This window comes from Symphalangus syndactylus, chromosome 10 (assembly GCF_028878055.3).
Source record: "Symphalangus syndactylus isolate Jambi chromosome 10, NHGRI_mSymSyn1-v2.1_pri, whole genome shotgun sequence".
NCBI classification, from domain to species: Eukaryota; Metazoa; Chordata; class Mammalia; order Primates; family Hylobatidae; genus Symphalangus; species Symphalangus syndactylus.
Window position 1 is genome coordinate 133470421 of NC_072432.2, and position 27586 is coordinate 133498006.

The following is a 27586-nucleotide window of genomic DNA, read 5'->3' on the forward strand; positions in this document are numbered from 1 at the left end:
ATTGTTCACAGATGGACTGCATTACAAATCTGGCAGCCTGGGGTGGTTTGAGGAAAGTTATTCCCAGAGGGAGAAGCATTACCTAAAAGACTCTCATTACAGGATGAATTGTATCCTCTCTGAATTCACACGTTAATATCCCAGCCTCCACTCCTTCAGAATGCAACTTTATTTAGACAGAGGGTCTTAACCCAGGTGTCAAATTAAAACGAGACCATTAGGGTGGGCTGTATTCTAAAATGACTCATGTTCTTATGAAAATGGAAATCTGGACACAGTGACAGACATGCATAAAGGGAAGATGTGGTGAAGACCCACAGAGAGGAGATGGTCATCTACAAGCCAAGGACAGTGGTCAGGGGCAGATCCTTCCCTCACAGCCCTCAGAAGGACCCAGCCCTGCAGGCACCTTGACCTTGAACTTCTAGTCTTCAGAACTGGAGACAATAAATTTCCGTTGTTGAAACACCCTGGCATGTGGTACTTCATTACCACTGCCCTAGCAACTAATACAATAGTTAACGATCCTCTGTATGGTTGTGAAGTCCCCAGGAATACATGAAAGGTGTCTTCTTATATTTCATCCCCAGGAAGCCTGGAATGATTTGCTGCTGAAAAAGGTGCCCTCTTGCTGAACTCTGCCCTCTGAAGACAGGAGCTAATTTAATTCAGCACCATGCCTGGACATAGTACATACTTAGGAAAGTCATTTTGTTTTCCGTTGTTGAAAAGCTTTTTAACTCCTTTTTATCTAAATCCTAAAAAAACGAAAGAAACAAAACCACAGATGTGTTTGAACACATTCAAAATTTTTACTTCTGTTTAGACATGGAGCTATAAACATATGCGTGTGTGTGTGTGTGTGTGTGTGTGTGTGTGTGTGTGTGTGTGTAGAGGGAAACAGAGACAGAGACGGAGTAGGGAGAGAGAGAAAGATGGAGAGAATTTTCTCCCAAGACTTTCAGTGGGTGGCAGAGAAAAAAATCAGCATCATGCCAGCGTTATAGCTGCTGTTTGGAAATATTTATAGAGCTGGCCACGGTCATGTCAGATCTTTAAAAGAAGCAAAACACCTGGGCACATTCCAAAAGCAGGGAGAAGGAACCCAAGTCCCGACACACTGTACAGTGGAAAGCTGCATCCATACAGAAGTCATAATTTACATTAGCTAACCCGAACCCGGAGCCTCCGAGGATTTTAGGGAGCTCATTCTGGCACCCAGTGTAATGAAAGAATAACACAATAGCCACTGAATTTTCAAGCCTTAGAAAAGCTCTGCAATAAATGAATGAATGGCTTCCAATGGCAGAAAACATATAGCAGCTCCTCAGCAAAGGGCCTCCAAGTGGTCAGTGGTCAACCATCAATCATGAAAGCCAGTGTCATTGAACAGACGTTGGGGAGTGCCCTGAAACATTTCAAAAGGGGCAAAATTAGGGCCAAAACCTATTCCCCCACTCCTCAATTGAAGTCAGGTGGCGCCCCCTCCTTGCCCCATCTCACAGATGATGGTGTTAAGAATGAATCAAACAAAAATATTTAAACTTATAGAACACTTGGGACAGCTGCACTAAAAGAAAAAGAAACACTATTTCTACAATATTTCACAGATCTAAAGCAAGCGTGTCCTACTTTCAGTAAAACCAATACATTTAAAAATTCCAATTTGAAACCAGATATATCAGAAGTAAGTTGTCCAACTTAGAAAAATGAGCTCACTCCACACAGGCCAAGTCCTCTATTTTATACTCACCAGGGAATGTCTAGCACATAGCCCAAGACCTGACACGTTACATATCCTCAAAAGATATTTGTTGTATAAGAGAATTATCTCTGTTAAGTAGCCCGTTCCCCTGGTGCACTCAGTGTACCACAGAATTTACAAACATTTCCTTCCCACGGCACCGTTCTCGCCACACAAGGTGCGGCAGGTGAGAGAAACCAGAGATGCAGCTCTGGCCTCGGAGGACTGTTTCCTGGGAGATGCCCCCTCCTCTGGGCCCATCGCCTCTGCTGAGTGTTTTTCCAGCATCCCAGGCATCTCCAGCCCCACGTTCTATTAGCATTGAGTGGGCAGGGCTGCTTTTTTGTTTTAAGAAACTGCTTCCTGGCTTTCCAATGACAATCCTAAAGAAGAAAGAGCAGCTGATTTCCAGTCTGGCTGTGGCTTTGCTACTGACTAGCACTTGGGGATTCTACCCTGTCTGTGGCTTCCTGGAAGCTAATGAAGTTCAGGGCAGTGTGCAAACGGGGACAGGCAATGCACTGTGCCTGATGCTGTCTCCACAGCACACCCATGTCTACCTCTTTGTTCCAAAATATTTGTTTCAGCCGAGTGTGGTGGTGTGTACCTACAATCCCAACACTTTGGAAGGCCAAGATAGGAGGATCACTTGACCCTAGGAGTTCAAGACCATCCTGGGCAACATGGCCAGACCCGAGCTCCACAAAAAATTTTAAAAATTAGCCAGGCATGGTGGCTCCCACCTGTAGTCCCAGCTACTCAGGAGGCTGAGGCAGAGGGAGCCCTTGAACCCAGGAGTTCCAGTCTGCAGTGAGCTGTGATCACACCACTGCACTCCAGCCTGGGCAACAAAGTGAGACCCTGTCTCTTAAAAAATAAAAATGAAATAAATGTTTGTTTCCATCCCCAAAACATTTGTTATTTCCATGTGAATCAGGGAGGAGTAAAAAACGGTTCCACACGAAGCCTTCTGATGGGCTTCTAGGGAATCCACGCCAGGAGGGATCCACAGTAAAACACTCACTTCCTAAACAGGGGAACAACCCACAGGCAACTGGGTCTCATTTTCTTTCTGTAATTTTTATTATTTGTGTTATAAAAATGAATAAAGACTCACTGTAAAATATTTGAAAACCGCAAAAAAATATACAAAGAAGAAAACAAAAATCATCAATCATCTTACCATCCAGAGAGAATCTCTATTAGCATTTTGGCATATTTTATTTACATTTATGCACATAGACATATTCCATTAGCCAGTTTAGAAGATATTTCACTTTCAGACTTATGAGCATTGTCTCACATCATTAACCTGCTTCAAATAATTTTATATGGTAGCCTAATACTCCATTGTATGGACATACCGAACTAGTTTATTTAGCTAGTTCTCCACTGCTGGGGACGTTGATTCCAGTTTTTGAGGAAGATACATAGTACTGCAGTGAACGATTTTGTGCACGCATATTTCCCCACATTTCTAATTATTTCCCTAGGATAGGATCCTAGAACTAAATCAAAAGGTGCAGAAATCTGGCCAGGCGTGGTGGCCCACACCTATAATCCCAGCATTTTGGAAGGCCAAGATGGTTGGATTACCTGAGGTCAGGAGTTCAAGACCAGCCTGGCCAACATGGTGAAACCCCATTTCTACTAAAAATACAAAAAATTAGCTGAGCGTCGTGGCACATGCCTGTAATCCCAGCTACTCGGGAGGCTGAGGCAGGAGAATCGCTAGAACCTGGGAGGCAGAGGTTGCAGTGAGCTGAGATCGTGACATTGTACTCCAGCTTGGGCCACAAGAGCGAAACTCTGTCTCAAAAAAAAAAAAAAAAAAAGTACAGAAATCCTAAAAAGTCATGCTTTCCAGAAAGACGGCACCAATTACAGTTCCATACCGTATCTCTGTGACACTGAGCAATGTCATCTTTAACCTTCAATAATTTTAGAGCTGGAAAATGGCAACTCATCTCCATTCTAGTTAACATGTTTATTATTGTTATTATTGGAATTGTTATTGGTGATAAGTGCTTGGCTTGAATCATCTCCCTTCACCACAAAATGCCTATGAGGTAGGCCGTCTTGTCCTCATTCTGAGAGGAAGAAACGAGGTACAACCAAGTGACTTGCACAAGGTCAAATCTCTAACTTCAGAGCCAGGACCCCATGCTTGGCTCCGAAGCTACCCACCTGACTATGATACTATGCTAATTACTCAGGGAGTTAAATATTCTTCCATGTATTTTTAGCTGTTATATTTCTCTTTCTCTGAACTATAGTAAATTTATTTTCTGTATGGAAAACACCCCCCAGCATGTTGAATGTTTTGACACTCTACACTTGTACCGAGATTCACACATCACCCCCTAACTCCTCCTCAGCTCAGCCCAACCCAAACAACCGCCCAACTCTCCACACCGTTAAGTATGACACAGCGTCTTCCCTGTAGGTTAAGAAACATTCAAACTGGCTTCGTCTAACCTCTCTTGAGACTACTTAGAATGTTCTGGAATTTATGTAAGCCTTGATTGAAAAATACCAGTTCACTGACTGGGCATGGTTGCTGATGCACTGTAATCTCAGTGCTTTGAGAGGCCGAGCTGGGAGGATTGTTTGAGGCCAGGAGTTCAAGATCAGCCTGAGTAACATAGCGAGTCCCCATCTCTACAAAAATTTGTAGAAACAAAAAAATATTAGCCACGCATGGTGGTGCACACCTGTGGTCCCGGCTACTGAGGAGGCTGAGGCAGGAGAATCGCCTGAGCCCAGGAGGTCGAGGTTGCAGTGAGCTGTGAGAACACCACTGCACTCCAGCCTGGGCAACAGAGCAAGACTCTGTCGAAAGAAAGAAAGAAAGAGAGAGAGAGAGAGAGAGAGAGGAAGGAGAAAGAAAGAAAGAGAAGGAAAGAAAGAAGAAAGAAAGAAAGAAAGAAAGAAAGAAAGAAAGAAAGAAAGAAAGAAAGAAAGAAAGAAAGAAAGAGAGAAAGAAAGAGAAAGAAGGAAGGAAGGAAGAAGAAAGAAAGAAAGAAAGAAAGAAAGAAAGAAAGAAAGAAAGAAAGAAAGAAAGAAAGAATAATATCAGTTCCTTGTCAAAGCAGCAATACTTAGGAGCAACTGTATGGGGACTGATAACATGGACCAGCTTGAAAAAACAGCTCTTCCCAAAGCCCATACTATCAGAACACCCATTCTTTTCCTTGTAGGAGGTGCAGCGCTGAGCTGATTGTATTTTTTCCATACAGAGATGGGAATAGCTCGACCCAACAGCTCCCAGGACAATGTAGTGTTTAAGTGCACAGTCAGGCCAGCTACTATCCATCACCGCCACGCCTCAGAAGCCTGAGGACACATGCCACCACCCTCCCCTGTAGCGCGCAGAATCACCTGGAAGGATGAGAGCCCCAGAAACTCTGCCCAGGGCCTAATTAGAGGACACCCTTGCACCCAACATCGATCCCTGTGCCAACAGCTGAAGGAAAGGTGAGGAGGGAGGGCATTTCTTTCCTTTGAAATCACCCGCTTGTCCAGGAATTCATGCCGCAGAAAAGTTCTGCAGAATCATAAACCAGCCTTGCGGCTACCTCGGAGCTCATTCTGCAACTCACAGCTAGCTGATCATTCACTTGATTCAGCTCAGGTTAGAGATGGATAGGGTTTTCCCACAAATCACTTGATTAGTATGAGAAATCTATGTTTCCGCTGTTCCAAGCATTGCAGGAATTTTGGGTTCCTTTTAAATCTGTCTCAATATTATGGTTCTAGAAGCTTTCAGAGTTTCCTTTCCAGGATTTATTTTTCTGAAGATGCTACCCTGGCAACGCTACCTTGTTCCTCTCCGGTGTCTTTCTTCCAAAGAATGCAAAAACCCTGGCCAGCAATATTTGGAAGGAAGTGCTGGAGCTGTGAAAGTCGGACACAGGTATTGCAGCTTTCTTACTTACCAACCCAGAAGCTCTGCAGCAAGCAGCAGCACAGGTTACCCATGACCTGGCCACCCCAGTCCCCTGGCCTGGCACACGTGGAGAGAGAACTCCTACACGCCTGCTGCCACCACCACCACCAGCAGCGGCTTTTATCACTTGCCATAGATCCTGGAACACTTTGTATGTTACAGACAATATGCTAGATGCTTGGCACCTGTGCTCCATCTAATCCCCCCCTGTGAGACAGGTACCAGGTGTTTCAGAGCTGGGGACACTGGGACTTTGAGCAGCCTCCTAGACTATTTGAGCGAAATCTGTGGAGTTAGCTTGGATTAGATCAACTTCAGTTTGCTATAGCTCTGTGCTCCCAGATTCTCTATTTCATCCCAAAAAGACCACTGGGAGTCAGATGTGAAGAAAGGATGGGTGAGTTCTCTTCCCTGCTTAATCCTGAGCCACAAACTCCTTATTTCCGTTATCACTCTGGCACTCAGCCTTGCCGTCTAAGTGAACCCAGTGTGCCGGACCCTTTGCAACAGGAAGAGTTCCCTGTCAGAGAAATTGACAGACCCAGGGCCAATTGCACATCACGAGGCCAAAGCCATTCCGGGCTGTGCTGATGGTGCACTGACATAAACAGGTCCCTTGGCACCCTTGCTGAGGCTCCCTGAGCAAATGCTGTGTGTCCTTCAGCCTCAGTTCCCACTCTCAGTCCCGGGCAGAGCAGTCTCCACAAAAAGTCATTCTGCCAGGTATGTGACCTTAGACGGTTCTCTTTTCCAAAGCCCCAAGCCACTTTCCTTCCTGACAAGCCACATGTTCTCTAGTCTGTTTTCCTTTTTCTTTTCCTGTAGACATGGAAATAGAACCACTAGGTGTTCCATTCCTTCATGGTTCACACCAGCATTTCCCTCTTCCCAGACTACCTGGAATGTCGAACCCCTCTCCAGGAAGTCTCTTCCTCTCCTTGCCTCCCTTTCTCCCTCCCTCCTGGATCTCTGAGAGGAAGACAGCAAAGGATTCAGCTACCACCTTCTCAGATCCACCCTCCCACTCAAATCACATGACCGTGGGTAAGTCCCTTCTCTCCCCAAGACCGTTTCTTAAGGTAAAAGTTAGAGAAGGTGGCCTTCCTCTCACTGCCTCCTCCCTCATAGGAAGATACTTTTAAAAACAAAGCAAGAGATCTCAAAAGCAAAAAGCTTTAGGAGGAGAGAAAAAAGTGCCCTGATCTCCCCTAACTCCCCCTGAGCCCAGGCCAATGGACTCTCTATCGCCAGCTGTCTGACTTCTGAGGAGGGTTATTACTCACTCTGGGCAACAACTCTGTTTCTTTTCAATACAAGCCTACGAGAGCCACCTCCGCAGCAGCTCCAGGCCTGTAGGAATCTATGAGACTGTTTTTTGAGGATCTCGATCCATGCTCTCATCCTGGCCTTATTAATTCAGTCATAAGTCTCCAGAGCTCACAGGGCCCCTTTCGCGGTGAAAAGCTCAAGTGATAGCATCAGCGGAAACCTTTAAATTTTGGTTTAGAGACTCAGCATGTCTCTCTGTCATTGTCTGGCGTCCCTCGCCCTCTGTGTGCAGGGGGCATTTGTCTCCACGACCCGCTGGACTAAGGTCCTCGCTGTCCTGTCTCGAAGCTTGTGATCCACCATGCTACTCTCTGAGAAAAATGAAGGCATCCAAGAGGATCCCCCCCGCCCACCCCACCCACCCCATCACACAGCCCCTGGCTACTGACTCCTCTTCCCCTGAGAGCTGTCCAAGAGGCCAGGCCCCACTCCCTCACCCACTCAAGGCCACTCTCACCTCCGCCCCCTACCCATCATCTTTGTGCCCTGCCCACTGGCCCATTTCCATCTACTACAAACATCCCGCTACTTTTCCCATTTAGCTTTGACCCCATGTAGCCCTAGAGTTGACATTTCATTTTTTTTTTTTTTTTTTTTTGCATGGCTTTACAGCTCCACTCCTCCGTGAAGCTGTTTGCATGCGCCATCTCCAATGCCTCTCCTTGAACTCACTCCAAGGAGCCTCTCGCCTCATCCTCCACCAAAGTGCTTTCATCAGCTCACCCACGGCCTCTACACTGCTCACGTGCAATTTTCAGTCCTCATCTTACTTCTTATGCCAGCAGGATTTGACCCAGCAGATCACTACTTTCTTCTGCAAAAATGCTTTGCTTAGTTTCTGAGGCAACCTCCTCTCCTGGTCCACCCGAATCTCCCGGCTGCTCCTGCTTCAGTCCCCATTGCTGGTTCCTCTCCAGTGTCCTGGATCCAAGGTCAGCAAACCTAAGGCCCGTGGGTGGGTTTCTTGCTTTGTAAATAAAGTTTTATTGGAACACAGCCATGCTCCTTCATTTATATGTCCTCTATGGCTGCTTCTGTGCTGCAGCAGCAATGCTGAGTAGCTGCAGTAAACACTGTGCAGCCTGCAAAGCCTAAAATATCTACGATCTGGCTCTTTAAGAAAGAGTTTGCAAACCCCATCCTAGATCTATAAATACTGCCATTCTCAGGATCCGCCTTTCTACGTCCTGTCTGTCTACACTCACTCCCTAGGCAATCTCACAGACACCATGAAACTCTGATCACTCCCAGGGTTCTCTAGCTTAGAGCTCGTCTCCGAACTCCAGACCAAAACACAACTGTCTAGTGGGCATTTCACTAGAGCTCCAACAACCCCCAAAACAAACTCGCTTCCTCCCTCTCTACTCCTCACAATTTCTAATTTGCTCCTTCTACAGTCTTTCCCACCATCTCAGGCCAAAAGCCTTGGAATCATCCTCGAACCCTCTAGTCTCTCAAACCCCACCTTCAACCCATCAGCAAATCCTGCCAGCTCTCCCTTCAAAATACATCCAGGATCTGCCCTCTCCCTCCCCACTGTTACCACCCGACCCGAGCCAGCTCCCTTCTTGCCAGGACCAGTGCCTCCTAGGGCACCTCTGCCTCCACACAGCCCCACTCCACTGTACTATCAACATAGCAACCAGAGTAACCTATTTATTCATTTCTTACATTTTTATTTATTCATGTATTTATTTATTTATTTATTTATTTATTTATTTATTTATTTATTTATTTTGAGACGGAGTCTCGCTCTTTCACCCAGGCTGGAGTGCAGTGGCACGATCTCGGCTCACTGCAGCCTCCGCTTCTGGGTTCACACCATTCTCCTGCCTCAGCCTCCCGCGTAGCTGGGACTACAGGCACCCGCCACCTCGCCCGGCTAATTTTTTGTATTTTTAGTAGAGACGGGGTTTCACCGTGTTAGCCAGGATGGTCTCGATCTCCTGACCTCGTGATCCACCCGCCTTGGCCTCCCAAAGTGCTGGGATTACAGGAGTGAGCCACCGCGCCCAGCCTATTCATGTATTTATTTTAAGACAGAGTCTTGCTCTGTCACCCAGGCTGGAGTGCAGTGGCATGGACATAGCTCACTACAGCCACGAACTCCTGGCCTCAAGTGATCCTCCTGAGCAATCGTTTTAAATCATGGACTATGTTACTCCTCAGCTCAAAACTCCCAGTGGTTCAAGGAAGCACACCCTGTCCTCACTGCTATTCCTGGCACCCCAAGTGTCTCCAGCTTCAGGGTCTTCTTGGGCTGGACTGCTCATCCCCCAAATATCCACGGGGACCATCCCTCGCTGCCTTCAGGTCTCTGCCTAAGTGGCATGTATAAGTGAGACCCTCTCACTCCCTGTTCCCCCTGTAGGGCTTCATGTTTCTCCCTTGCACTCATTGGCCCTTCCACAGATTTGCTTATGTGTTTGCCATCCGTCTCACCGACTTGAATCTAAGCTCTGAGAGGCTGGGAACTGGGTCAGTTTTGTCCATTGCTGAATCCTCTAAGTTTAGAAGTGTACCTACCAATTCCCAACATTCTGAGCAATGAATAAAAGAACACATAACATGTCAAAAGCTCATATCTCCTATTAAGGAAACTGAAGGATGCGAAAGAGAAGCACATTGTTTGCCTCATGGAGAAATCAAAGAACAGAGCCATGGCTCAGAGCTCACACAGCCCCAGAGCCAGGGTGTCCTTTGCTAAACAGACTGAAGCCAATGACTCTCCAGTGACAAAGGGGACAGATCAGGGAATGCCCTGCTGGCATCCTTCTTCAGGCCCCTGGGGATCAGGAGGAGCAAATGCAGAAGCGGCTTCTCTGGAGGCAGACAGAGCAATGCCCCAGATGCTTCCTTCCCTCTCTCCTCCAGGCCGCCAGAGTCATGCAGCTTGGAGTCCTGGCTGCAGCCCGGGGGGGTGAGTGGACAGTGCAGCACAGCAGACGGCACACAGGCTTGGAGTCGGCCACTCAGGAGCAGTGTCACCTTGGTGAGTCTTGGTTTTCTCATCTGTAAAACCAGGGTGATGACCAAATGCTTAAACATTTGAAAACAGTGGGCAGCCTTAGGCTCTTTTTCTTTCTTTCTGGTTTGTGCCTTATCACACCGAAGAGTCTACCTCTAACTTTAAAAGAGATTATGCACAGGCTTGTTGCTGTGCCATGAGCTGCTCCCGAATTTCTGAACATCCCTCCTGGGTTCTCCAACAACTCCCTACTCTGCTCCCTTTTTTTTTCCTTTTTATTTTTCTTGGTGTCTCATAACTTCTCCTTTCTCTTCCCACATTCCAAAAATCCTCCTATCCTAAACTTGCTACATAAATGGTAACTGCTTGAACACTTGTGGTTGGAATGACTGATTTAAAAAGCTGGTTTTGAGGCCGGGCACGGTGGCTCATGCCTGCAATCCCAGCACTTTGGGAGGCCAAGGCGGGCAGATCACGAAGTCAGGAGATCGAGACCAACCTGGCTAACACGGTGAAACCCCGTCTCCACTAAAAATACAAAAAAATTAACCGGGCATGGTGGCGGGCGCCTGTAGTCCCAGCTACTTGGGAGGCTGAGGTGGGAGAATGGCATGAACCCACCTGGCAGTGAGCGGAGATCATGCCACTGCACTCCAGCCTGGGCGACAGAGCAAGACTCGGTCTCAAAGAAAAAAAAAAAAAGGCCGGTTTTGGCTAGGCACGGTGGCTCACGCCTATAATCCCAACACTTTGGGAGCCCGAGGAGGGTGGGTCACCTGAGGTTGGGAGTTCAAGACCAGCCTGGCCAACATGGCGAAACCCCATCTCTACTAAAAATACAAAAATTAGCCAGGCTTGGTGGTGGGCACCTGTAATCCCAGCTACTCTGGAGGCTGAGACAAGAGAATTGCTTGAACCCAGGAGGCAGAGGTTGCAGTGAGCAGAGATTGTACCACTGCACTCCAGCCTGAGCGACAGAGCGAGACTTCATCTCAGAAAAAAAAAAAAAAAAAAAAAAAAAAAAAGCATGTTTTCTGATTTGTAAAATAGTGGTTTGGTATAGGAAATTTGGAAAATACAAAAAAAAAAAAAGTTTAAAGAAATCAAAAGTCATGTGTTTCCCAAAGCATGGTAAGAACTGGCAGGCAAGCAACCCTCCCAGTCTTCCTTTCTCTCTTCCTGCATCCCCGCAGAGCAACTGCATTCTCAACAGGAACAAAACCCAGAGAGACGGCAGAGGGGAAAGAGCAGGTATGAGACCCCTCAACCCACTTCCCCTGCCTCTCGGCTCCCCCTCCCTTCGGTCCTCTCACAGCCATGTTATCGCAGGTGTAATAAACAGGAGAGACTTCGGAGACGGATCCTGGAATGCTGGGGCACCTCTTGCCATTGTCCCCCTTCCGTCTCCTGGTGGAGCCAGTCTGCCCCTGAGGAGCCACAGGAAGTTCACACCAGGTCTCAGCTCCAGATCTCCACTTGTCCCCAGCACACCCCTCCTGCCTCCCATGAGGCTCTCATCCTTCAATGCTCAGGGCTTGGGACCCTCTGCCTCCATGAGTCCTGTGAGTCCTTGTTCACCCTCAGCACTATCCACTTTTCTCAGCACCTACACTCAACCTCAGCTGAATACACCCTTGGACCCAAAGTCGTCTCTTACTCTTAACTCCTTCAGCATCGGCCAGGGCCGAACGGAGTGCTACTCCACACCCCTCCTTCTCCAGAAACATCAGGTAGGCCAGCAGGAAGCCCTTCTCGATGACAGGTAGGGCTGTATTTGCAGGCAGAAAATCTAGCTCATTCCCTGCCTGGCTATTATGCCTGCTGCCCTTACAAACTAAGGAGAGTGGCTTTGCCTTTCCAAGTATCGATTTCCCCCTCTGCAAAATGGGGATGCCAGCACCTTCCCCACCCACCTCTGAGGCTTGTAAATACAAAACACCGCACAATGAGTTATTATTAAAATAAACAGAGCAGCAAACAGCCATGCAGCCTACACCACTCCTCTTTGTCCTGCCCTACCTTCAGGCAGGCCTGTCCACTTTTCCCAATTAGCCTGTGAACGGTCCAAAGGCGTGCCCATCAGAGCTGTCACCTGCCCTGCTTAGGGAAGGCGCCCCAGAGCCCCCAGGTGGCCCTGGCACCCATCACAGAGCCAGCCAGCTGTGACTTTCACCCTGTGGAGACTGTCTCAGGCTGCCCGGAGTTTATGCAACAAAGGAAACCACAGCAGGGAGCAAACACATTCTGGAAAAGCATTAACAAATGCGACACTCCATCAGGAGGAGACCCAGAGGGTCACCTTGGAGGGGGCCTGCAGCACCCAAAGTCCCTGTTGTAAATGGGATAGCTGCCATACATGCATTTGGTCTTAATTAATAAGTGGATTAAGCCAAAGGCATGGCTTCTGGGAAAGAAGGATGAAAGGAAGGAAGGGTGGCTTCACACCTTCTTGCAAAAATCTACCACCCCCTTCTAGAGCACGCAGAACCCCCAGAGTAGCCCACTCTGGAAAGAGCATGGTGTGGGGCAGCAAAGTTTCTTGTTTTCATACCTAACAAAACCACTCACTGACTTTGTGACCCTGACCAAGACAGTCTTTTGTTCGGAGCCTCAACTTCTCTGCTTGTGAAATGAGCAGATATATGTGATGCACCCCTTGAAATGCTAAGACAGGCCTGACCACTGCAGGTGACAGGGCCCGGAGGTGGGAATGTGGCGAAGAGGAAGGAACAAGGATGTTCCCTGCACAGAGATCTTGCACACTCCGCACCTGGCTGCAGCAGACGTCCAGCCCTTACTGACGAAGCAGGCGGCACTTGCCGGATTTCACATGAGCGTTTATCTTCTCCCACCAAATGGACTCAGGATGCAGGCATTTCACATCTTACTGAACAGCATCGCACCCAGCTTTGCTACGTGGATAGTCACTGCTTGAACATTTGTGGTTGGAATGACTGATTTAGAAAGCATGTCGTCTAATTTGTAAAATAACATGTTTACTGGAGGAAATTTGGAAAGTACAAAAAAGTTTAAAGAAATCAAAAGTCATATGTTTCCCAAAATGCAGTGATAACCACCATGAAGATTTTGATAATATAATATTCTGCTCTAGTTTTCAGGACTACATACACCTTTTGTTTTAATTGCAATTATACTCTATTTACTTTTAAGTCTTTACTTACTTAATATATATTATTAGCATTTTCCCATATTCTTATGTATTATTCAATGTAATTTTAATAGTTTTCTTGATTTCCATTTTATGGAGGAGTCATATTATATTTAATTAATGCCTCCATGCAATGTTGTAATGAATAATGCTGAAAGGAATATTCTTAATTAGAACTATTTTGCACATCTCTAACTATTTCCTTAGGATAAATTCCTAGAAGAGGAATTGCTTACTGGTTCAAAGGGTATATTTTTTTGAGATACATCTCCTATGTTTCCAAATTATCTCATTTCACATATCCACCAGCTAAGTATAAAAATTTCCATTTCCCAACAACACTGGATATGACATTATCATTTTTAATTTCTGCTAATCTGTTAAATGGAAAACGATACCTTGCTTTAATTTCACATTTTTGTTATTAGTGAGGAGAGACACTTTTACATATTTTTCTGGCCACTTATTTCTTTTGTTATGTAAACTGTCTATTCCCATTCTTTGCTCACTGATTTTTAAAAACACTTTTTGAAAAAGAGAATGAATCCACAAACCCCTTGAAAGACCCCATTCCCCACGTCTCACGAACACCTCCACTGAAGCATTAATTCAAATGTCCAGTGTGGATCCTTCTCCTACAGTTTAAACCCATTTCCTCCCATCCCATCTTTACAGGGAACATTGCTCTCTCTTTCATCTAACACCATGACCTTTCTTTGTCACCTGTCAGCTTCTCCCGGGGATGAATAATTCCTCTTCATTTTTCCCTGATCTAGTGTAACTTATGAAGTCAAAGTATCGGCTTCTGATGCTGCCCTCCTCCCCTCCCCATCTCCACTGTCTTCCTGCGGGCCCTCGCCATTTCTCACCTGGACAGCAGCAAGTTACTTCTGAACTGGCCTCTCCCCTTTGCGCCCCTCTCAAACCTCACCTCTACTCTTCATTTCACAACTGCTGGACCATTTTTCCTAGATGCAAATGTGAGCATGTCATTTCCTGCCTGACAGTTTTCTGCTCCTTCATGTGGCAGCCACCCCTCCCTACCTGGTGGGCACCCACAACCCTAGCTCCCCTTGCCTCCAAAACATGCCTCATATGGGCAGATTCAGCAACGTCCACATCTCACCGACACATTGTGCCAATCATGCGCTGGATGGAGTTTTGCCACCGTGGCTCCCTTTTTCTTACTCTCCTCCCATCCACCTGATGGTACCTATTCAAGCCTCAGGTTCCATTCAGGTGTTCCTAACTCCCAGAGGCTCCTCTGCCCACCCCAAATAAGGAGAATCATGGTTTACCCTGCACCCAGATGCACTCTATCCACTTAATACACCTGACTATATTCCAGTAAGGTCTGCGGCATCAAAATCAAGGGCAGGGGCTGGATGCGGCGGTGTGTGCTTGTAATCCCAGAGCTTTGGGAGCTAAGGCGGGAGGATTGCTTGAGGCCAGGAGTTCGAGGCTACAGTAAATCATAATTGCACCCTTGCACTCCAGCCTGGGCAACAGAGTGGGAAGAGGAGAGGAGAGGAGAGGAGAGGAGAGGAGAGGAGAGGAGAGGAGAGGAAGGGAGAGGGGAGAGGGGGAAGAGGGAAGAGGGAAGGGGGAGGCGGGAGGGGGAAGGGGGAAGGTGGAGGGGAAATTGAAGACAGTGTGGTGATCTCAGTGAACATCATTGTGAGTGGTAAGGACACATGGTGGTCACTGGGTTGGCCACCCTGCCTGGTGTATCCCTTGGGTTCTCTCCATGGGCCATGTGGGCTGCTCTGCCCTCTGCAGATGGGCGCTGCGGTCCCCGGGTTTCCTCCCTTTCTGGGCTGACCCACCGCTCCTCCCGCATCTGCACCGTCCCAAGCTTGAGCCTGTCTCACACCTTGGGCTGCCTGCCCTGCCCACCAGCCCCTGGCGTTCCCTAGGCCCTCTGCCCCTGAGGCTTCTCCATGCCTTGTCTCAGCCAGTCCCTGGAAGGGCACCCTGCCCTGCTGCCTGAGGAGCTGATGGTCTTGCTGGGCCAGTTCCTGCAGGAGAAAAACCCCCTCTTCCTTCTGGTAGATCCCCTAGTGCCTACCTCTGTGCTGGGCACAAAGGCCCAGGATGCCTTTGTTAGCACAGGGACGCCCTGGCCAGCCAGGGGCATGGAAGGGTCTGGCCTTCCCACAGGACACTCACTGCCAACCCTGTGCTGTCCTCTTGCTGCCTTGCTCAGCACTAACTGGGGTGCTTTCTTCTTTCTTCTCAGGGCTACACACAGGATGGTTTTATTTTGTGGTGCTCAGTTCACCAATTTATCTTGCTTCCTACTTGGCTCAAACCAACACAAAGCAAAACCCTCCACAGCTGGTCACGGCCTCATTCTCAAAACTGTGAGACTTCCCGACTTCACTGACAGCCTGCCTTTGGGTCCGGAGCTAGGCCACCACATGTGTGGCGGCGTGCACTTTCCACTGGGCCACCACTCCACCCTCCCCGAACGCCCTCACGTGGTATGTTTCATCCCGTTCCGTAAGGTGACAGGTGGTGTGTCTTACCCAGAGTGATCTCATGCTATGGGCCCGTCTTATTTCATTTATCCAGTGAGAAGTTTGCAGAGATATCTAAAGTCTCTCTTCCCTTCATAAGATTCAGATTAAGTATCTCATTGCTCTCATGTCTCTCTTCTCATCCTCTTCTGGTCTACCCATCCCCTCCTCTCAGCTCTGGTTTCTAGAACACATTCCCGTCACCCTGGCCTCACAGCCACACTCAGGAGCCCCCACAGGGATGGGTCAGCAGCCCCTCCCAGCCACTCAACCAGAACTAAAGAGTCATCGGCATAAACAGGGAAGCTGGAGTGGAGTGCATGGTGTCAGTAACAGGCACTCAATAAATATTGCTTAACCACAGGTGTTCCTGTCTTTGCCATTTGGTTACAGAGAAATTAGGAGCCTAGAGAAAGCAAATGGTCTATTCAATTTGGAAACGAGAAGAAAATGAGCTACAAAGCAAATAACACTGACTTGGGAAATGGAGGACCTGTATTCTGGTCCTCCCTCTGCTATCAGCTGGCTGTGTGACAACGCCAAGGCCTGTCACCTCTCTGGGCAACATCTGCCACATCTGGAAGTGAAAGATTGGACTTGATGAACGATTCCCATGCAATAGATAGAATCTGCCAGTCCAGGTGGCAGCTGGTGCAGGGCAGGGGAGGGGTCTCCAGGCTTAGGGAAATAGGTAAGGGTTCTCATCAGCAGAGGGCACAGATGCCCGGACTCCACGGCCTTTGCCTTTCCCTCCTTACAGATCTGTGGCTCCTCCCTCAGCTAAAAGCCCCTGCTTATCCATTTCCTAAAGATCATCACAGCGGCTCAACAACCTTCCCTTTTTAACATCTCTTGCTGATGGAAAATTCTTCCTCATACCTAATCTAAGTCCATCTGCTGCAATTTCTGTCTATTTTCTCTAGTTCAATCCTTGCTGGAGAAGGAGAACAGCTGGTCGCCATCCTCCATATAACATCCCCTCCTAAACCAAAATCAGTTATTACATCAGCCCTCATCCTGTGTTTCTTCTGTTACGACATCCTCCGAGCTGCCCTCATGGATTCCAGCTCTGAAAGCATCGCTGATCACCATGGCCCGCACGGGAGGATGCTCTGCAAGCTCCGAGAGCTTCCAGGGCTGTAGCATCTGCAGTGGGATGTAGGGCTCTGTGGCAAAATCGAGAGAGAAGGTTGGAGCGGAAAGGAGCCTGTGAGAACGTAGTGCTGACCTCTGGCTCTATATCTAACGGGACTAAAAGTCAGAAAAGGCACATAAGCACATGCCCAAGTTCAAATCTGAGGGATCTAGCTCAAGTGCCAGAGCCCAGATAGTAAGATCACAAAGCCCTGGGACACTGCAGCATGTTTTCAGCATGGGTCAGAGCAGGACCAGCCAGAGCTAAAAAGCAAAGGCCGCCGTTCCCCACTCTGCTCCCCATCCAAACTCAGTCTGCCTCTGCCCAGTCCCACTGGCAGGTGCCTGGAATTTGACTGTGCACATCTTTTGTTTTCTTGCCAACTTTTTAATTTTAGGTCCAGGGGGTACATGTGCAGGTTTGTGATAATGGATACATTACACGTCGCAGGGGTTTGGTGTACGGATAGATTATTTCATCACCCAGGTAGTAAGCATAGTACCTGATAGGCAGGTATTTGATTCTTACCCTCGTCCCGCCCTCCACCCTCAAGTAGGTCCCTATTGTTCCCCTCTTCCCGTCCACGTGTACTCAATGCTTCGCTCCCACTTACAAGTGAGAACATACACACATCTTTGATTTCCTTTAAGAATTTAAATACCTCTGTAAGTGGCAACACTATTAACTGTTCACACCTTAGTATGAATGAGTAGATTTGATCCTTTCGAACTATTAATACATTTAGGGGTGAGAACAAAGAAGAAAGAAACTGAGAGCACAGCAGGCAAATTGCCCTGCGTGCTAATGTTTCCAAGGTCAGCTCTGTGCATGGGGCTGCAGCAGGCGCAGGCCTCAGGACAGTGGCGCAGTGAGGGCTTGCGCCTGGTAGGACTCTCCAGGCGTCACACAGGACTGTGCTTCGAAGCATCTGCCCTGTCTGCCTCACGCAGGTCAGCTGCACCACTCCAGGTGGTGGTCTGCATAGAACTGAACTTGGGGAAAGGATTACCTCATTGCTCCCCAGGGTAGGCTCCTATCACATTCCACAATTCCTGATGTCCCCTGGTTAACTGTTTCGGGAGTGAGGTGCACAACACATCTACAATTAGATCTCCACCCTGGGGCCCCCTGAAATGACAGGAAGGAAGAAACAAAAAGTAACCAGGAAAGAGAGGTACCCCTACATGTCAGATTAAGATTGCCCAGGTACCTGCTTCAGTGTGAAATAGCTCCCAAGGGGGAAGGATGGAAGGGAGGAAGGGGCACGAGCATGAGAAGGAGAGTGAGTCGGATGAACTATTTACTCATAATTTCGGCTATGAAATTTTCCTAAATGAAAGATGAAGAGGGAAAATAGCAGAGTGTGGTGAATACATTTCAGGGTCAAGGTTTCAAAACAGCCTTCACCCCACCTTGAATACGTGGAAATAGCGTGCTCCAACCTCTTCAACTTTCTGAGGTGTTCCAGAGCGTTTCAAATCTCCAGACACACCTTCCCCTAGGACAGGAAGGGAATTCATACATCCACAGAAAAAAACAAGACATTGTAAAAGCGTTTACCAAAACAACTAACATAATAGGCGTGCTTATTAGATTTCCCCAAAACCAAAAAATTAAATTTTAAAGCAGAAGGCCAAAAGGCTCTTCTCTGATAAAAATTTTAATACGTTTTCAGTCTTATTTCAGGGAACAATTTTCTTTAACAGAAAAATTAGCACAAAATGACAAGATCAAAGTAGGTTGGCAAAAAGATTACTTACTAATATGTTTATGATGAAAAGGGATAACAGAAGAATGACAGGGACAGAGCAGTAAGGAGAGGACTTTTATTTGCCAGGTAACTCACGCAGGGCTTGGAAAAGCAGAAAGACACAACCCCTTCCCATCATCGTGTTTAAAAGACAGAGAGATCCGGTTTGGCCAATTGGGAAGAGGAGAAAACGCTGGGTCTGTGGATAGTGCTTATCCAGGGTCCTGGCCAAAGCCATCATGTTTGATGAAATGACAAGTAACACATTTAATTTCCTGAACATCCATCGGTCCTTGCATACACAAACAGACATACAGCTTCACAAGGAGTTAATTAGCCTAACACCAGCAATTAGATTCTCCAAACTGGATCGCAGCAGAGGCGCTGGGTCCTGGGTTTCACACCTCACCCCATCCAAGGGGAAGCTGTGATGAGGGTGTTTTGTACTTTGTCAATTATTTTTCAGCTCCTAGGATCCTTTTTTTGGTCTAAAGTTGTTATTTTAATGATCTCTGTTCCGAATGGGGAAATACAAGAAAGAGGATGAGGAGGAGGCAGAGGGAAGGAAAGCAAGCGCTCCAGCGTGTCCCACTTGTACTTTCCAAGGCCCCCTCCTCCCCCTCCCCCTACACTGCCTCTTCCCTCTGTGCATGAGTCACCCTTCAGGAGCTGTTTCAAATGCCTTACTTTTAATGTTTCCTATCACGATAGAAATCCAACAGATTGGCATCAATTAAAGGGAACCCCCAGTTTTGCAATCCTCAAACTCAAAAGCATTTTCTGGTTTCCTTGCTGCTTTCATGAAAACCAAGGTGCTCTCCTGCAAGATCCCCCACATGCTGGGGGCTGCCCCTCCTGGGCTCCCTGGGGGTCACATGCCCTGGAGAGGCCACAGAGGATGACGTCCATGACTAACCATGCCCACCGGCTGGGAAAAGTTCAGCTTCCACTTCAGGCCCCCCAAACACAAAAGGATTATAATTGGCAGGGCTGCAAATTTGTTTTGTTTACTGTCAGATAGGATGTACAGAAGAGAACACTGATGGTATTTTGACACCACCCCGCAAAAAAAATGTGGGCAGGCATTTTTTTTAACCATTGTGAATAGAGTTTCAATAATCACAGTTCCCACCAAGAATAGCTGCCTACAGGAAGTGGAGGAGAATCTGTTGTGGTGGTTAAATAAAATAAGAATTAAAAAGTGGAAGGAATTTGTGGACCTGGAGAATCAAGACTGTCATCTGCATCTCCGCAGAAGGGTGCCCTGAGGAAGAGGTGTCATTGGAGAATCCCTCCCAGAACATGCAGTCTTGTTGGGACTGGGAATCAAACTCCCCAGCTGCAGGTTTAACGGAAATCAGAGGGATGAAAATCATCTAAACTCTTCAACGCCCCTGGGACTTGGAAGATCACCCCCAGACTATCAGCTTCAGAGTATCCCGCAGGTAGGCAGCGCACCTGGTGAAGTGCGGTAGGCACACAAGCAGAAGCTGCCTTCCCAGAAGAGGAAGAAAGTTCGAGACCAAGCACATTGCCTGCTTCCCCATGGGTCCCTGCTTCCTAGTGGCTCACCTACCTAATATCTCCCTTTAGCAGAAGCCAAAGGCGGAGGAGGCAGGGGGAGAAAGGAGTTTCCCAAGGGTCTCAGAGCAAGAGAGGCCCCTGAGGTCTCACTATTTAGAATGCTCAAGGGTGCTTCTGGGCTGAACCAGCTGCCTGCCGGGGTGAGCTGTTTTACTTCAAGAGCAGTTAGCAGAAGCAGGGTGGATGGTGACTTCAGCACCACCTCTGCCTCAAATGCACCTGTGCACCAAAACAACCTGCGCACCTACAGGGAGCCACCCCCTCCACCTCCCAGAGCTGCGGGGATGCTCCGGGCCAGGCACGCCTTCTGGGGACAGGGGTGTAAGCTTCACACGGTACAAACCGAACTCTCTATCCCGTTTATTCGTTTTTTCTTTTTTTTTTTTTTCAGGACACCCCAAGCCTGGAAAGTCTTCCAGAGTTTTCGGGAGCTAATTGATTATGTGATTTCTTTTCTTCTGAGAACTGTTTTGCTGGCGTGTCACCAAGTTGTCACTTAGGTGCCCACCAGGTCAAACAGAATAGCCCATCCTCACCCGCCCACCCCGGGCAATGTCTCCTTCCACCAAATAAAATGAACTGAGACAGGCAGGAAGGAGGCAGAAGTTTGAGGAAGGACTCCAGTTGAAGGTCACAATAGTTTGGGGAAGGCAGATCAAGGTAATACGAAGGGGACAGACCCTATAGCGGAAAACACAAACAACCAATCACGTTTCTCGGAACCAGCCTATCCATGATGGGTGCACCAGGAAACAGCACACCCTAGGATCCAACTTCTTTCACCCAGCACACCCGAATCTCCACCCCAGCCCTGCAGACACCCTAGCCCGAGACCAGACCTATTTAGACAGACCTGAGCGCAGCTAATTAGCAGTAGTAAACAAGCCCATTTCTTGCCAGCGCAGAAGTTTCCCAAATTGTCCGCTTGTTTTCCTCCCAACAAAAGACAGTGATTTCCCACCTTTATCACATTTCCTCCCAGAAACTTTTCTTTCTGCAATCCCTCCACCTAGGCTAAACTGCAAAGCCACTGGCAATGGAGACGCAGGCGCTGCACCCCCGGGACGCAGGCAGAGGTACCTTTTCCGCGAAGCAGAGGGGCCGATGCCCAGAGGCCAGCTGCCCTGCCGAGCAGTGGAGCGAAGCTGTGGGCTGGAGCACGCTGAGGATTACGCGTTCCTGTCTCTGCGACCAGACCTTTCGGCAGCTCGGACCAACTGTGCTAGCGATGCACTTAGCAATTATCTGCTGGCACCGACGCCCCGCCCTCTGCTCTTGCGATTGGTTCTCCAGTCCCGGGCAGGACTGCATTGGTTTCAGCCGACCTCACTCATTGCTTTGGCTCCTACTATTATCTAAGCCATCAAAGGAAATAATTCCATGTTTCATTGACAACCTGTAAGGCTCTCCTCCAGCCCAATGTGGGGGCAGGACCGACCGGGAGGCCAGTGGAGAGAGGGGAGACGAGTAGGAAAATGTGGGGGAGCGGGGTGGGGGAAGGAGGTGGAGGGGAGAGGGAAAGAAGGAGAAGGTGTGGGGGGTAGGAGGTAGGAGGGAGAGAGAGAGAGAGAGAGAGAGAGAGAGATGGAGCTATCAAGCAATCAGATTCTTGCTCCAGCGTTTTAACTTCCACAAAACAGAGCCCATAGCAACAATTTTCTGGCTTTATTTTTCCCCCTAACTGGTAAATGTTGCTGAGGGCAGAGAGAATAATGACTACGGGGTGTCTGCCGGCGTGAGACAGACTCTATCTAGAAAGCCGAGCAAGGTTGAGGGCTGAAAGAATGGAGTAGTGCTTTTTTACAGGGCCACCCTGGAGGACATGTGAAGGTCATGGCAGATTGCTTGGGGAGCATGGTAGGTGCATATCTGGAGTTTATCTATCAGTACTTTATCTCACAGTTCGCCTCATCCCCCAATCTGAGGAGACAATTTTCCTTTGCACCCTGTCCAAAGAGTCTCAGAAGAGCTATTCTTAAAATCCATAAAACTCTGGAGTTTCTCACTGTTCTCACTGGGAGGTCCAGAAAGCCGAGCATTCTAGAGCGAATGATTCTGCTGGGACCCTCACTTTGGTTTATTCTGACATGGCTTAAATTAATCGCTTAGACTTTCGTCAATAACCTAAGCACGTGAAGAGAGAACATACCCATCAAAGGGTGGGAACAGCTTAGACACCTTTCCTTGTTCACCAAGAAATCATGAAGTCTCACCCCAGTTAAAATGGCTTTTATCCAAAAGACAGGCAATAACAAATGCTGGCAAGGATGTGAAGAAAAGAGAATGAACCCTCCTACATTGCTGGTGAGAATGCGAATTAATGCAGCCACTATGGAGAACAGTATGGGAGTTTCTCAGAAAACTAAATATAGAGCTACCATATGATCCAGCAATCCCACTGCTAGGTATATACCCCCAAAAAGGAAATCAGTATCTTGAAGAGATACCTGCACTGCCATGTTTATTGCAGCACTATTCACAATAGACAAGATCTGGAAGCAATGTAAGTGTCCATCAACAGATAAATTTGATGAAGAAAATATGGCACATATGCACAATGGAGTATTAGTCAGCCATAAAAGAAAATGAGATCCTGTCATTTACAACAACACGGATGGAACTGGAGGACATTCTGCTAAATGAAATAAAACAGGCATAGAAAGACAAACTTCATGTGTTTTCATTCGTTTGTGAGAGCTAAAAATTAAAGCTATTGAACTCATGGACATAGAGAATAGAATGATGGTTACCAGAGGCTAGGAAGGGGCAGGGGTGGAATGGTTACTAGGTACAAAAATAGAGTTAGATAGAGTGAATAAGATCTGGTATTTGATAGCACAACAGGGTTATTACAATCAGCAAAACATATTGTACATTTTAAAATAACTGAAAGAGTGCAACTGGGTTGTTTGTAACAAAAGGAAATGCTAAATGCTTCAGGTGCCAGATACCCCATTTACCCTAATGTGATTATTACACATTGCATGCCTGTATCAAAATGTCTCATGTACCCCATAAATATATACACCATGTACCCATAAAAATTAAAAATTAAAAAAAAATTTAAAAAGAAATCATAAAGCACAAATTTTGACCTTCCCCTCTCCTTAACATATTTGTCACCATATGGAAAAGACATCACTTGGCAGCTAAATTTTCTTAACTAGGTAAAATATTTATTATTAATGTTTCTAAAATAAAAGAGCATTTATAAATCAATAAGTAAAAGACCTATAACCCAATTCAAAAATGGCAAAGGACAAAATGGGCTGAATTTTTTAAGAGAGAATTATAAAAGGGTCTTTTAAAGAAAGCTTTTAAAATATCAAATTTCAGATGATCCAGAAACTAACCCTTCAGCCTTCTCATCCTAGGATCTCCATGTCTTTGGTGAGGCTATGGTCCCAGTCCTGCCCTGGCCTCCCCTGGGGCCTTGAACAACTGTAGTCCTTATCTTCAGCTGCATCCTCTGCAGCAAATGGCAGGTGCCCCACTGCCTTGTATGGTGACTTTCTATTTCATGCATACATGCCTGGCTTCCCTAAACACATTTCAAGCCCTGTAAAGACAGAGATGGTATCATGCATATCTTTATCACTCCACAGATAGCACCTAGCACTCAATAAGTGGGCTGACTACTAAAACTCAATTCAAAGCATCCAGGGTGCACAGCCCTGAGCCTCATGCAATCCTCATTCCACTGCAATTACTCTTCCAGTGGAGCAGAGTGCGGAGGGGGCCCACTCTGGAGTCCAAGAGCTAAAAATTCAGGACTAACCACCGTGAAATGCGGCAGCTCCAGAGTCACTCGAAGCTCTCTGTGTTCTCTCTGGAAAATGAGGCAGGTCTTCACCCAATACCTTCCTCCTCCCTCAAGCATTTGAAGGAAATGAAAGGATGTGGGATGCACATTTTACTTGTGAGCCATAACCTCAAAAAATGAAGTCCTTTCCATAATGGCTTTCCAAATATCAGCATGAGTAGAAGACAGTGACCGTATATTAGGAATTCAAAACTAGGGCAAGGGATGTAGCAAAGTATTTGTTTTCTATTTCATTCCTTTGTCTAGGTGAAATTCACACAAAGGTACAATAATGAAACTAAATTTAGCTCTACATTTGAAATTGACACTGTCCTAGAAAATCTGGTGTGTTCAGTCATGGTGTAAAAACCATAAATAACACTTTTATTATTTAAGCAGTATGATTTTTACTTTCGAGTGAAAGTAGGTTTCAGCTTTGTGCCTTCATACTATCTCTTTTTCCGCCCCCCTTAAGAAAATAAGAGAAATAAACTAAATTATAAGAATTCTCTTGAGTATCTATCAAAGGTTTAGTTGTCCCTGAAGGAAAAGGAAAACATTTCAAGCGATTTTCTAAAATGCTTTGTCTAAAACAGCATGTCCTTACATGTACTTTTTGCCTTTTGAAGATGAGAGACAGAGAAAGAAAGAGAGCAAGCCACAAACAGTTGTTTATGTCAGTGTCTTTTAAACTGCCTGGTCATAAAATATTCTCTTTGAGAGAAGGATGCTCCCTTTGTGTCCCACAGATCAACCGCTTAATTCTGAGAGTTAGAGAATGAATATTAAATATGCAGATTCCACTGGTACTTGCATTTGTATTAAATATCAGCTCCATACAATTTAAATTCACTGGGGTATGAAATGTACCAAATTCCATTTCGTGGGCCATACTCGGCAAAGCAGTCCATTTTGATTTAATAGTTACAGGACATTAATGGTCGGAAAGGCTTTTGGGGGTTCCTGTTCCATTTTGAGTAATTAGGGAAAGAATGTGAGTTTCTTTATTAAAACACAAATTAGATAGCAGCCGCCAGAACCACCATCATTCTTGTGGGTAACCACTTGCTACAACAAATTACCATGACCTACAGTGGGAGGCTGGAGAAATCTTGCATTTACTTGTCCGTTTATGCCATTTTCTCAGTTATCATTTATTTATGCCAAATTCTGTTTCTAAAAGGGAGAAAAGGAGAATAAATCTAGGCAATGCCAAGAAACAGGAAAATGTGTGAAAACAAGAGAAAAAAAAAGAGGGTGACTTTCAACACTACATCTTTGCTTATTGACTTCAGCCCTACAATACTATTTCAATGAAAACATAATATTAGCAGGATTTCTTGAACCTAGCATTGGAAGAATGAAAGGTTGTTCAGAAAACTTCTCCCAGCACAGCCTCCTAAGTAGAGAAACTTGGAGGAACATTTTCACAGCTTTCTGTTCTAGCTGATAGCTGTTGTGAAATCAAACTCCCTCCCCCTCCACCCCCACCCCCACTCCCACCGTGAAAATCAAACCTGTGAAGCCAGTGACATTTTGACAAAGCATAAGAGGAGACTGTGGCTGCCAGGAGGGTGTCAGTCACCATGAACCATTCTTAATGATTTCATTAATTACTGATGATTCTTTAGAAAGTTGGTATTAGCATATACAGGCTTCATGAGGTTTGAAAACAGTAAGGATATTTTATTATTTAACACACCCTGATGAATAACGCAGGTGATTTTGTTTCTTTAAATCACAATCATATTTATTAGTGAGCCAGAGTTGTAAATAATCTGAAAAAGAGAAAGAGGAAGACAGAGACAGAGACAGTTGGAGAGGTAGAGAGAGGTTTGCAAAGCTAGATTGCCCACCTAAATTCTGTTTTGCTTCAGTTAAATTCTTCATAAGAAATATGGAGCTGAAAGATGTCATGAAATATTGTCCAGCAATGCAACAATTGACAGGAGTAGGGGAGCTGAATTAAGAAGGTCAGCTTGCCTTCTGTGAGGCTGGCAGACCACGTGTAGTGTGAAGCACCCTTCTAGAATAAAGGTCTGCACACATGGGGACAGCTGTTGGACCCCTGCCAGCCAGGACCCACGTGCTAACATAGCTGCTTTCTTGAAAGAACCCATCGAACATGTGTTTACAACACCTGCCACACACCATTTCCTCGTTTATAAAGCAGAGTGATCATTGTTTCTAAGGCTGTTGAGAGAATGATGGCAAATAAACCTACAAAAGAAGACGCAGATGTCCTACCCTTGATGTTAAGCCTAGTGACAATAGCAGCAATGTCGTGGCATGGGTCAATATCAATGTGATGCGTAGCCACTTGGCTGTCCTAGACCAGATGTTACATCCGCTCTTGGGGTGGGACCTGAAGATGCTCAGAGGGGCAGGAAAGCTGCTCTGGACATAGGGGCACAGCTGCAGGAAATTGTTGCCTAAGGAAATTCTCTAACTGTTCCACTGATTTATGCCGCTCTGGAAGAGAGGACCTGCGAATGTGAAGGTGTCATCCAAGTGATCTGCCACAAGCCAGAATTTCTTCAAATGTTCATGCTTTATTATTCAAATCACGTGGACTTTCTATTCTACTCCAAAATGTATCAACTTTGATATATGAGTTAAAGGAATGATTTGGGCTGGGTGCAGTGACTCACTCCTGTAATCCCAGCATTTTGGGAGGCCGAGGAACCAGCCTGGCAGACATGGTGAAATCCCGTCTCTACAAAAAATATAAAAATTAGCCCGGAGTGATGGCGCACACCTGTAGTCCCAGCTACTCGGGAGGCTGAGGTCGGAGAATCCCTTGAACCCGGGAGCCAGAGGTTGCAGTGAGATGAGATCACTCCACTGCACTACAGCCTGGGTGACAGAGCAAAACTCCAACCAAAAAAAAAAAAAAAAAAAATTCCATGTTTCCATGGTTCAGACCCTTCCAGCCCCTTCCTTATGCAAATGTGCTTGCAGGCACACACCTATGTGGACACGCTGTGCACATTCTTCGCTGCTGCCTGCTTTGATTGGTCTGTGGTCCCCTTCATTCCATTTCACTATATTTTGACTCAGTTAGTACCCAGAACTGAACTGACCAGCCGAGACTCCACCACTGCACTCCAGCCTGGGCAACAGAGTGAGACTCTGTCTCAATCAATCAGTTAATCAATAGATTTGCCCCAAATATTTGTGTAGCACTGACTTTCCAGAAACACACTCCATATTGAAAGAGGCTGGGGTTTACACATCCCAAGCCTAAAGCCCCTAGTTTGCCCTCGGCCTGGCTTGCAGAGATGGGTGAGATCTGGCTCCATACTATCTGCCTAACCTTATTCTACTCTCATCTTCATGTACCCCAATTTAATCACAGCCTTCCCATGAATCTGCACATTCTGATCTCCTGACCTTCGCATGGCTGCCTCAGTTTCTCCCTCCCGCCCTGCCTTCTCGTGTGAGATTGCAGTCATCCTTGAAGGCCCAGCCCACATCTCCCCTTCCCTCACTACTCCTGTCTGTCCAGGCTTTTCAATTGTACCCTGCACCACAGAATTTAAAATGAATCACATTCTTGTTTGTATTTTCATTATTGTTTCCATAGGAACCACCCCCACCCCTACCCCTGCAATCCACAAGGATACCCACAGCAGTT

The 27586-nt window shown here is 46.7% G+C and overlaps 1 protein-coding gene across 3 annotated transcripts in view; it reads right to left on the minus strand.

The window, feature by feature from the left end:
• The window catches only part of ZMAT4 (zinc finger matrin-type 4), a 382280-nt gene extending 360912 nt beyond the window's left edge, over positions 1–21368 (minus strand). For 2 of the 3 annotated variants that reach the window (XM_055296035.2, XM_055296034.2), the window contains exon 1: positions 21228–21368. The gene's annotated coding sequence lies outside the window, so the exon portion shown is untranslated. Of the gene's footprint in view, positions 1–7792; positions 8795–21227 lie in introns of those variants that run through there. The other variant, XM_055296033.2, reaches the window with a different exon arrangement.
• Between the last annotated feature and the right edge of the window lie 6218 nt (positions 21369–27586).